This window comes from Herpailurus yagouaroundi, unplaced genomic scaffold (genome assembly GCF_014898765.1).
Source record: "Herpailurus yagouaroundi ecotype Mexico unplaced genomic scaffold, PumYag 100, whole genome shotgun sequence".
Taxonomy (NCBI): Eukaryota; Metazoa; Chordata; class Mammalia; order Carnivora; family Felidae; genus Herpailurus; species Herpailurus yagouaroundi.
Window position 1 is genome coordinate 83,136,683 of NW_024412391.1, and position 9,174 is coordinate 83,145,856.

Here is a 9,174-nt window from a genome sequence, read left to right on the forward strand (position 1 = left end):
CTCGTCGCCGCCGCCGCCGCCGCCCCCGCCCGCGTCCAGGTCCGCGGCGGCGGCCGCTGCTGGCGCCTCCGGGCCGGCGCGTCTCTCGCTACTTTTCTCGCCTCGGCCGCCGCCCCTCCCCCTCCGAGGGCGGAAGACGCGGGTGAATATCCTGCCGCCCGGTACAAGATGGCGGCCGGCGCCCACCCCTGGGCTTTGTCATTGGACGGCGCCTCGCCCCCTGGTTTCTTTCTTCTCCTCTCTAGCCTCCTTTCGCCCTCTGCCTTTCTTTAAATGCGCCCGCCTCAGGCCCCTCCCACCACAGCCCCGACTCCACCCATTGGGTGCTCTCAGAAGAGGGGCGGGGACTAATGGGGGAGAGGCCAGTTCCTGGAAGATGGTGCTGGGGTGGGTGATGGTGGTGGCCCTTGAACGCCAGTCAACAGTTGGGTGGGTATATGGAGAGGCTGCCATGTCTACGGTAAGGGGTGGACTTCATATCCACCTTGGGGAGGGACCCTTTCAGAGTGAGTGGGTGCATTTGTGGATTGAGCTGGGAGATCTAGCAGTCTGCATAACAAAGGGAGACCTGCCCAAAGGCTGCCCCTCCTATCATAGCAAGAGGATTGGGGGGTAAGTCTAGAGGGAATGGACCTTTCAGGCATCCCTTCTAAACCTTCAAAGATCTCTTTTGGCACCTTCATCCAACTCTTCCCTCTTTTGGCCCCAATCCATTTCAACCAACCACTAATAATCCAGAAGCACTCAGGTAATATGGGCAGCATTGGTGGGACTATCTCCTTTTAGACAATGGAACCATCTTCATATTTAAGAGATACTCTGCTTATCAGGAAAGCAAAGGCTATTAAACCTATAAAACAATACTCTTTGCTCCAGTTGATCAAAGATCAATTGCAACAAAGCCATTCTCCTTAATGAAAGTCTCTGTGTCTTTAAATAGTAGTCTTTCTAAATGAGTACACTTCACTTTTCATTTAGCTTCAATATGTGCCTTTGCAGCACCATCTTTATCACTTAGAATGTGGCATCACAATCAAAGAGGTTCCTTTGATAGCAACACATTGTTAAGAACACATTCCCTCCTGTATTTGAGGGGAGGACTATAAATGTTTATAGAGTAGTGGTCATTTGCTAATCGTTTTTTCTAGCCTACTTGGCACTCTAGTGGGCCACTCAATGTTTGCTCAGTAAATCAATAAAATACTGCTAATTATTTGCAATGAACTGAGAAAGAACGATATAGTGAAATCGCTTAGAACAAGACAATTTTATATTTTACATTTATAATGCAATTTTCTCTCAACTCCCTTAAATTTTTAAGGCTAAAAAAAATCTCTTAATACTTAGAACTTTAAGGTATGCATGCAAATTTTACCCTTCAGTGAGCATCTTATTTTGCAGTAGAAAACTGATAAAGCACAGAAGTTTTGTGATTTGCATACAGTTGCTAATGGTTCCCTCCAATATTTGAGCTGAAAGATACCAAGTTCAATCTCCTTATTTCACAGATGAGGAAATCTGGACCCACAGAGGTTCAGTCATACAACTTGTTGACAGCAATAACGGGACAATATAGTTTAGGTTATTGGGTTCCTAACCTAGTGATCTTTACATTTCACTGGAGGCTTTTCAAATGCTGCCGTCCAGACTCAGAGGTTCAATAGAAAATGCTAAATGCATGAGTGAAGTGACAAGGGTCAGAGCTGTACCCCTATTTCTACTTCCACTCTACCCAGAATTGAGTTTTTATCAGTCTTATATTGGACTTAACAGATATTTTGTCTGAACCAGATAATACTTTGCTCAGTTTCAATAAAAACTAAACCAACCAAAACTATTCTGAAAGCTGTTTCTCTAACACCAGAATGCCTTCTCCACACAATGGGTTTATGGCAAAAACAGAACTTCCTATATGGAGACCAGTTCTCTACCTACCAAAATCATGGCAACTTTCTGAAGAGAAAATCATTTTCCTAGAAAAGCACATCTGATTGCAGATCAAGATTAAGGAGCCAGTTCCCAACTTCCTAAGTCCTTATAAAGAAATGATCTTAAAACTTTTTACATCACAATTGTTCTCTTGGTAATTCTGGGAACACATAGTAATGTGAAATTTGAATAACTTCCATTGGAATGCCCCTGCAGACTGACAGAAAATTGTACAGAGTGAGCCAGCTGAATGATAAGGGGACTTCATAATAAAAGAAGAAGGTAAAAATAAGGATTTATGTACTCCTGGCTTCTCATCTTGTTATTCCCTTCCTTACAAGTTAACATAAGTACTTTTAGGGTCTTTTGCCAAATAAATACATAACAGGCATCCCTACAAACTTATAGAGTTGATTTTGATTAAGAGGATGAATCTCTTTTTGACATAATTTTGACTTTAAGAAAACATAACATCTCAACAAATTGCATAGTATTAAACAGTTCTTTTTTAATATACACTCATTTAATTTACTTAAAATGAAACTTTTTATGAAATATTTTTAGGAACTAGCATCATGTTAAATAGTTTAAAAAACCACATACTTTTAAATTTGATATTATTTGCTCTATTCTTCTGTTTTCTTTTTTTCTTTTTATATTTCTTCTTGACCTCTACATTTTGATTAACTCAAATCCTTATCCATTCTCTATAAGTAAGTAAAGTTTACTCATAAAGATAACAATACATTCCTTCTAATTCCTGGGACTGTCCTGAGACATTATAAAGTTTATGGAAAGTTGTCAAATTAAATTTTTGTTCTTAAGGAATGACTGTCTGAAATCCTGAGTTTATTCCATTACCTCTCAAGGGGAATGATGCTCCCTATAACAGAATACTAAATGGTGGGTGGATAAAGAGAATAAACAGAAAAAAAAACAAAAAACTAGCTGTAGCTGTACATTTTCTGAATATATGTTACACAGTTAAAAAATAAATCCAAGCAGAATAAAGTGATTGGAGAAAACTAAAAGACATCACCTAGCTACCTAGACCTCTCCTTTAAGATTCCATACCTATAAAATAGTTTGCTTATTGAAAAGTGGCCAAAAAATAAAAAGTATATGTAAGAGTACATAGTTAACTAATCTATGATAAAGGAGGCAAGAATGTATTATAATAAGGAAAAGGCAGTCTCTTCAAGATATGGTGTGGGAAAACTGGACCACTTTTTTACTATACCGTATACAAAAATAAATTCAGAATGAGTTAAATACCTAAATGTGAGACCTGAAACCATAAAACTCCTACAAGAAAACATAGGAGCACCTGGGTGGCTCAGTCAGTTGACTGTCCAACTCTGGCTCAGGTCATGATCTCATGGGTTGTGGGTTCGAGCCCTGCATTGGGCTCTGTGCTGACAGCTTAGAGTCTGGAGCCTGCTTCAGATTCTGTGTCTTCCTCTCTCTGCCCCTCCCCTGCTCGCATGCTCTTTCTCTCTCTCTCTCTCTTTCTCTCTCTCAAAAATAAATAAACATTTAAAAAATTGTAAGCTATTTTTTAAGAGTATATATAAGTAGTTGCAAGCATCAGTTTTGGAATCAAATAGATCTTTATTTAAAAAAAGAAAACTTCAGGAAAAAAAATATCCTCAGACATGGTTTTTAACTTTTCCAAGCCTTACTCTCCTTATCAATAAAATGTACATAATCTCTAATTTAATTTACTGTTTTGAGGATTGGATGAGAGAACATTTATAAAACATTTACTATAGTGCCTGGTTCACCGTAAGTATCCAATAAATAATAGCCATCCTTAGTTTTCTTGTCTAATCATGAGGATTTTATTTGACTTAACAAACATATTTCAAACCCTGTATTTCAGTGGGAGTCTAGAGATTTTTTTTAACAAGTAATAAGTTGTTGAGGGGTAAGTAAAATGCCAGTGCTAGAAGGAAGTTTAGATATCATCTAATGAGCCCAACACTCTTAATCCAGATGAGAATACTGAGATTGCAGTAAATCTGCTCAAGTTCACATGGCTGGATAGTGGAAGACTATGAACCAGAATGTAGGTTTTTGTTGGTCCAGAGATGTTTCAAACATTCTTGTATTTAGTCTGAAGAGATAGCATTAATTTTTAGTTTGAATGAAATTAAATAGAGCATGATTCATCAAAAAAAAATTTTCAGCCTTCTCATTAGAGCCATTCTAAAGTAATTTAGATTTTTCTACAAGTTATTTCAAAGCTCTGTTATGCTCTAATTAATACTGCTAATGTGAAATACACAAAGACCTTATAAACTGAGAGACTAGGACTTCCACTTCCAGGAGGATGAAATACACTTATTTTCCCTATTCCTCCTGCTACTTACAACTTTAAACTCTGGACATAAAATGAACATTAGAAGACTGAAAAATGGAGAGGAGAAAGCAAACAGGCTAGGGACCTCAGAGCCCAAAGAACAACACAGCAATGAGTTCCCTGGGTTTTCATTTCTTCTCTTTTCTACACACATCTCAGACTGATTGCTGGAGAAGCCAATGACCCAGAAATGCCAACAGATGTAGATACAAAAAGCCCCAACAGAATCTTGTTCTTTCTAACTATAGGATCAGGAAAGAAGTAACCTAGCAAGACTAAAAACTTTTAGAAAATAATAATCTACTATAGCAAAACACCACCCAAAGAAACCTGTGGCTTTTACCCTCCCCAGGCTGTAACACGGCACCCACTACTCATGCTGGATGGTGTCAGAGAAGGCTAAATACTGCCCATCCCTGATGGGCAGTAAAGAGGCAATTCTTTCCCATAGTGTCAGTGGAGACAATTTGGGGAGCAGTAACAATACACTCTACCCCTTACCAGCCAGGGATCTATCAGCAAAGGTCTGGTGGGGTGCTAGCATGCCCACCTCAATGCAGTAGTAATGAGAAGCCTCTTTCCCCGACTTAGGTGTCAGTGGAGCCAGAGTGGGAAACCTGGACTCCTACCTTGCAGTATTGTGGCAGCATCCCTCCCATTCCCTGTTGGTACAGTGTTGGAGAAAATCTGCTAAAACAGTGTAAATAATATCCACAGTCTCCTAACACAATATCCAAAATGTCCAGGTTTCTATTAAAATCATTTATCATACCAAGACCCAGGAAGATCTCAAATGGAATGTAAAAAGACAATCAATAGATGCCAACACTGAGATGAGAAAGATGTTAGAATTATATAACAAGATTTTTAAATAGTCATCATAAGGACTTTAATAAGCAATTATGAGCATTCTTGAAAGAAGCAAAAATAAATAAATAAATAAATAAATAAATAAATAAATAAATAACTGCTGTAAAGAAATAAAACATCATAGCAAAAAACAGGAAATATAAAGAAAAAACAAATGGAAATTTTAGAACTTAAAAATGTAATAATTGAAATAAAGAGCTTAGCAAATGGTCTGGTCTCAACAGCAGAATGGAGAAGACAGAGGAAAAAATTGGCGAACTTAAAGATAGACCAATAAATATTACCCAATACGAACAACAGAGAGAAAACAGACTGATAAACCAAACAGGACAGAACCTCTGTGTCATCAGAGGCCTAGAAAGAGAGGATAAAGAAGGTGGGGCTAAAAAGCATGTGAAATAATGGCTGAAAATGTTCCAAATTTGGCAAAAGACACAAACCTACAGATTCAAGAAGTTGAACAAACCTAAACAATATAAATCCAAAGAATCCACATCAAGACACATCACTGTCAAACTTCTGAAAGACAAAGACAATGAAAACCATCTTGAATATAGTCAGATAAAAATGACACCTTAACTGTAAAAGGAGAAACCATTTGAATGACCAGATTTCTCATCAGAAACCATGGAGACCAGAAGGAAGTGGCTCAACATTTTTCAAGTGATGAAAGAAAAGAACTGCCAATCCAGATTCCTATGCCCAGTGAAAATATCCTTCTACAATAAATACAAAGGCAAGACATCCTCACATGAAGCATAACAAAGGGACGTTTTTGCTAGCAGATCTATTCTACAGTAATGGCTAAAGGAAATTCTCTAACAGAAGAGAACCAATAAAGAAGGAACCTTGGAACAACAGGAAGAATAAAAAACTACAATAAGCAAAAATATGTGTAAATATGATAGACTTTCCTTTTCCTATTGAGTTTCCTAAATTATGTTGGATGGTTGTCATGGACTGAATGTGCTCCTCATAAGTTGAAGCCCTAATCCCCAAGGTGGCCCACCCCCCACCCAGGGTCTCTGAGCAGGTAATAAAGGTTAAAAAAGGGTGAGGTCCTATTCCTGTAGGGCTGGTATCCTTATAAGAGGAAGCGAAACCAGAGCTCTCTTTCTCTCTACCATGTGAGGACACAGAAAAAGGTTCTCAGTAAATCAGGAAAAGGCTCTCACTAGGGACTGGATCAGATGGGATCTTGATTTTGGACTTCTCAGGCTCCAGAACTGTGAGAAAATAAATTTCTGTTGTTGAAGCCACTCTGCTGTTAGTATTGTGTTATGGCAGGCTGAGCAGACTCATACAATGGTTGAAGTAAAAATTATAACATTTTTAAATGTGGTTCTAAATGTATGTAAAGGAAATATTTAAAACAAATATATTAGAAACAGGGAGGATAAAGAGACATAAAGGGAGGTTAGGTTTCTATACTTCACTGGAACTGATGAAATGACCCCAGTAGAGTGGAATAAGTTATATATGTATGGCATCATACCTAGAGAAGCCACTAAAAATTGATAGAAAAAGATCTGCTCAAAAACATAGATAAGTTGTGATCACTGCAGCAGCACATATACTAAAATTGGAATGATAGAGGGAAGATTAAGAATGTACAATGGGACCAATTTCTTGCATTATACACAGAAATAAACTCAAAATGGGTTAAAAACATAAATTTGAGGCCTAAAACCACAAAACTCCTAGAAGAAAACACAGGCAGTAATCTCTTTGACATTAGCCATAGAAACACTTTTCTAGATATGTGTCCTCAGGCAAGGGAAATACAAGCAAGATTAAACTATTGGGACTACACCAAAATAAAAAGCTTTTGTTTTTGCCCAGCAAAGGAAACCATCAACAGAACAAAAACACAACCCACCAAATGGGAAAAATATTTACAAAGCATATAAAGGGTTAATATCTAAAATATACAAAGGATGTACACAACTCAATACCAAAAAGAAATCTAATTTAAAAATGCACAGAAGCCATGAATAGATAATTTTCCAAAGAAGACATACAATGGCCAGGAGACACATAAAATGAGATATTACCTCATACCTGTCAGAATGTCTAGTGTCAAAAAGACAAGAAACAAGTGTTGGTGAAGATGTTGGGGGAAAAAAACGAACCCTTGTGCACTGTTGGTGGGACTGAAAACTAGTGCAATCACTGTGAAAGACAATATATAGGTTCCTCAAAAAAATGGAAAATAGAAGTATCATACAATCCAGTAATTCCCCTACTAGGTATTTACCCAAAGAAAATAAAACATTAATTTGAAAAGATATATGCACCCTATGTTTATTTCAGCATTATATACAATAGCCAAGATATGGAAGGAACACAAGTATCTACCTATAGATGAATGGATAAAGAAATGGTATTTATATTATATTATATTATATTATATTATATTACATTTATCATATTATAATTATTATTTTATTATATATTGTATATAATATACTTTTCAAAGATATATATTATATATAATATATACCATTTCTTTATCCTTTCATCTATACATACACAATGGAATATTACTCAGCCATAAAAAAAGAATGAGATCTTGCTTTTTGCAACATGGATGGATCTAGAAGGTGTAATGCTAACTGAAATAGGTCAGACAGAGAGAGACAAATGCCATATGATTTCATTCATATGTGGACACTTGAAAAAAACAAAGCAAACAAACAGAAAAAAGAGATAAACAAAAAACTTAGGCTCTCAAATATAGAGAGCTGGTGGTTGCCAAAAGGAAGGCGGGTGGGGGAAAAGTAAAATAGGTGAAGGGGAGTAAGAGTACACTTATGCTGAATGAACACTAACATACAGAATTGTTGAATCGTTATATTGTACAACTGAAACTGATATAACACTGCATGTTCATTATACTTTAATTAAAAAATAAATAAATTTTTTAAATTATAGATGAATCAAAATAGAATTCTAAAAAAATGTTTAAAGAAGCCAGAGGAAGGCAAGAAAGGCAAATAAAGAAATGAGAAATAGACAATAGGCAGAAATCAAAATAAGAAGTTAAATCTACAACATAACATTGTATATTAACATTTATTGATGAATGATTGATCAAACCAGAAATTGTCCAAATGGAAAATGGACCAAGAAACTGGTCAGACTTGAAAATAGCCAGGCCTGAAATTAACCAAAATTCTTTGTTCCTCGGGTCTAGTAAAAAGATTTCTCTTATGCTTAAAGTCTACTTTCAATTTCTTTTTTACCCATTGTCAGTCTTCTAGAGCTTCATAGAACCAATCTGAAAAGTAAATTTTAGATTATCAAAACTTCAAATTAAGCAACTTCTTCATACTGTTAACTCAAATTTAAAGTCAAATAAAAATCTTAAATCTTTGTCCCACATGAACTTCTCCAAAATTATGTATGCTTTGTACTGTACTGGGAAGACTTTTACACTTATCCTTATTAAATTTCATTTTGTTAGTTTCACTCTAATATTCCTGATTGTGACACTTTGGGATCTGGATTCTGTTATGTCCAATTTTGATTAATCCTTTCAAAAAATTAAACAAGCGTCCTTCCACCTTAACAAAGTCATCAATTAGCACAGCTCAATGAGAAAAGCCTATGTCATATAAAAATGACATTTTTATATAGAAAAATTATATTTTTACATATAAAATATAAAATTTAAAAATTTTTATAAAATTTTTATAAAATTTTTACATATAAAATGTTTACATGTAAAAATAATCAGTGAGTTAGGGACTATTAGTAACAGATTGGAAAAATATTAACATTTAGAATCATAAATGTGGAAAAAGAGAACTGAGTATTAAAATGAATACTAGGCGAGGGATGCCTGGATGGCTCAGTCAGTTGGGTGTCTGACTCGATTCTTAATTTCAACTCAGATCATGACCCCAGGGTTGTGGGATTAAGCCCCATGTCAGTTAAAATCTCGGCATAGAGCCTGCTTAAGATTCTCTCTCTCTCTCTCTCTCTCTCTCTCTCTCTCTCTCTCTCTCTCT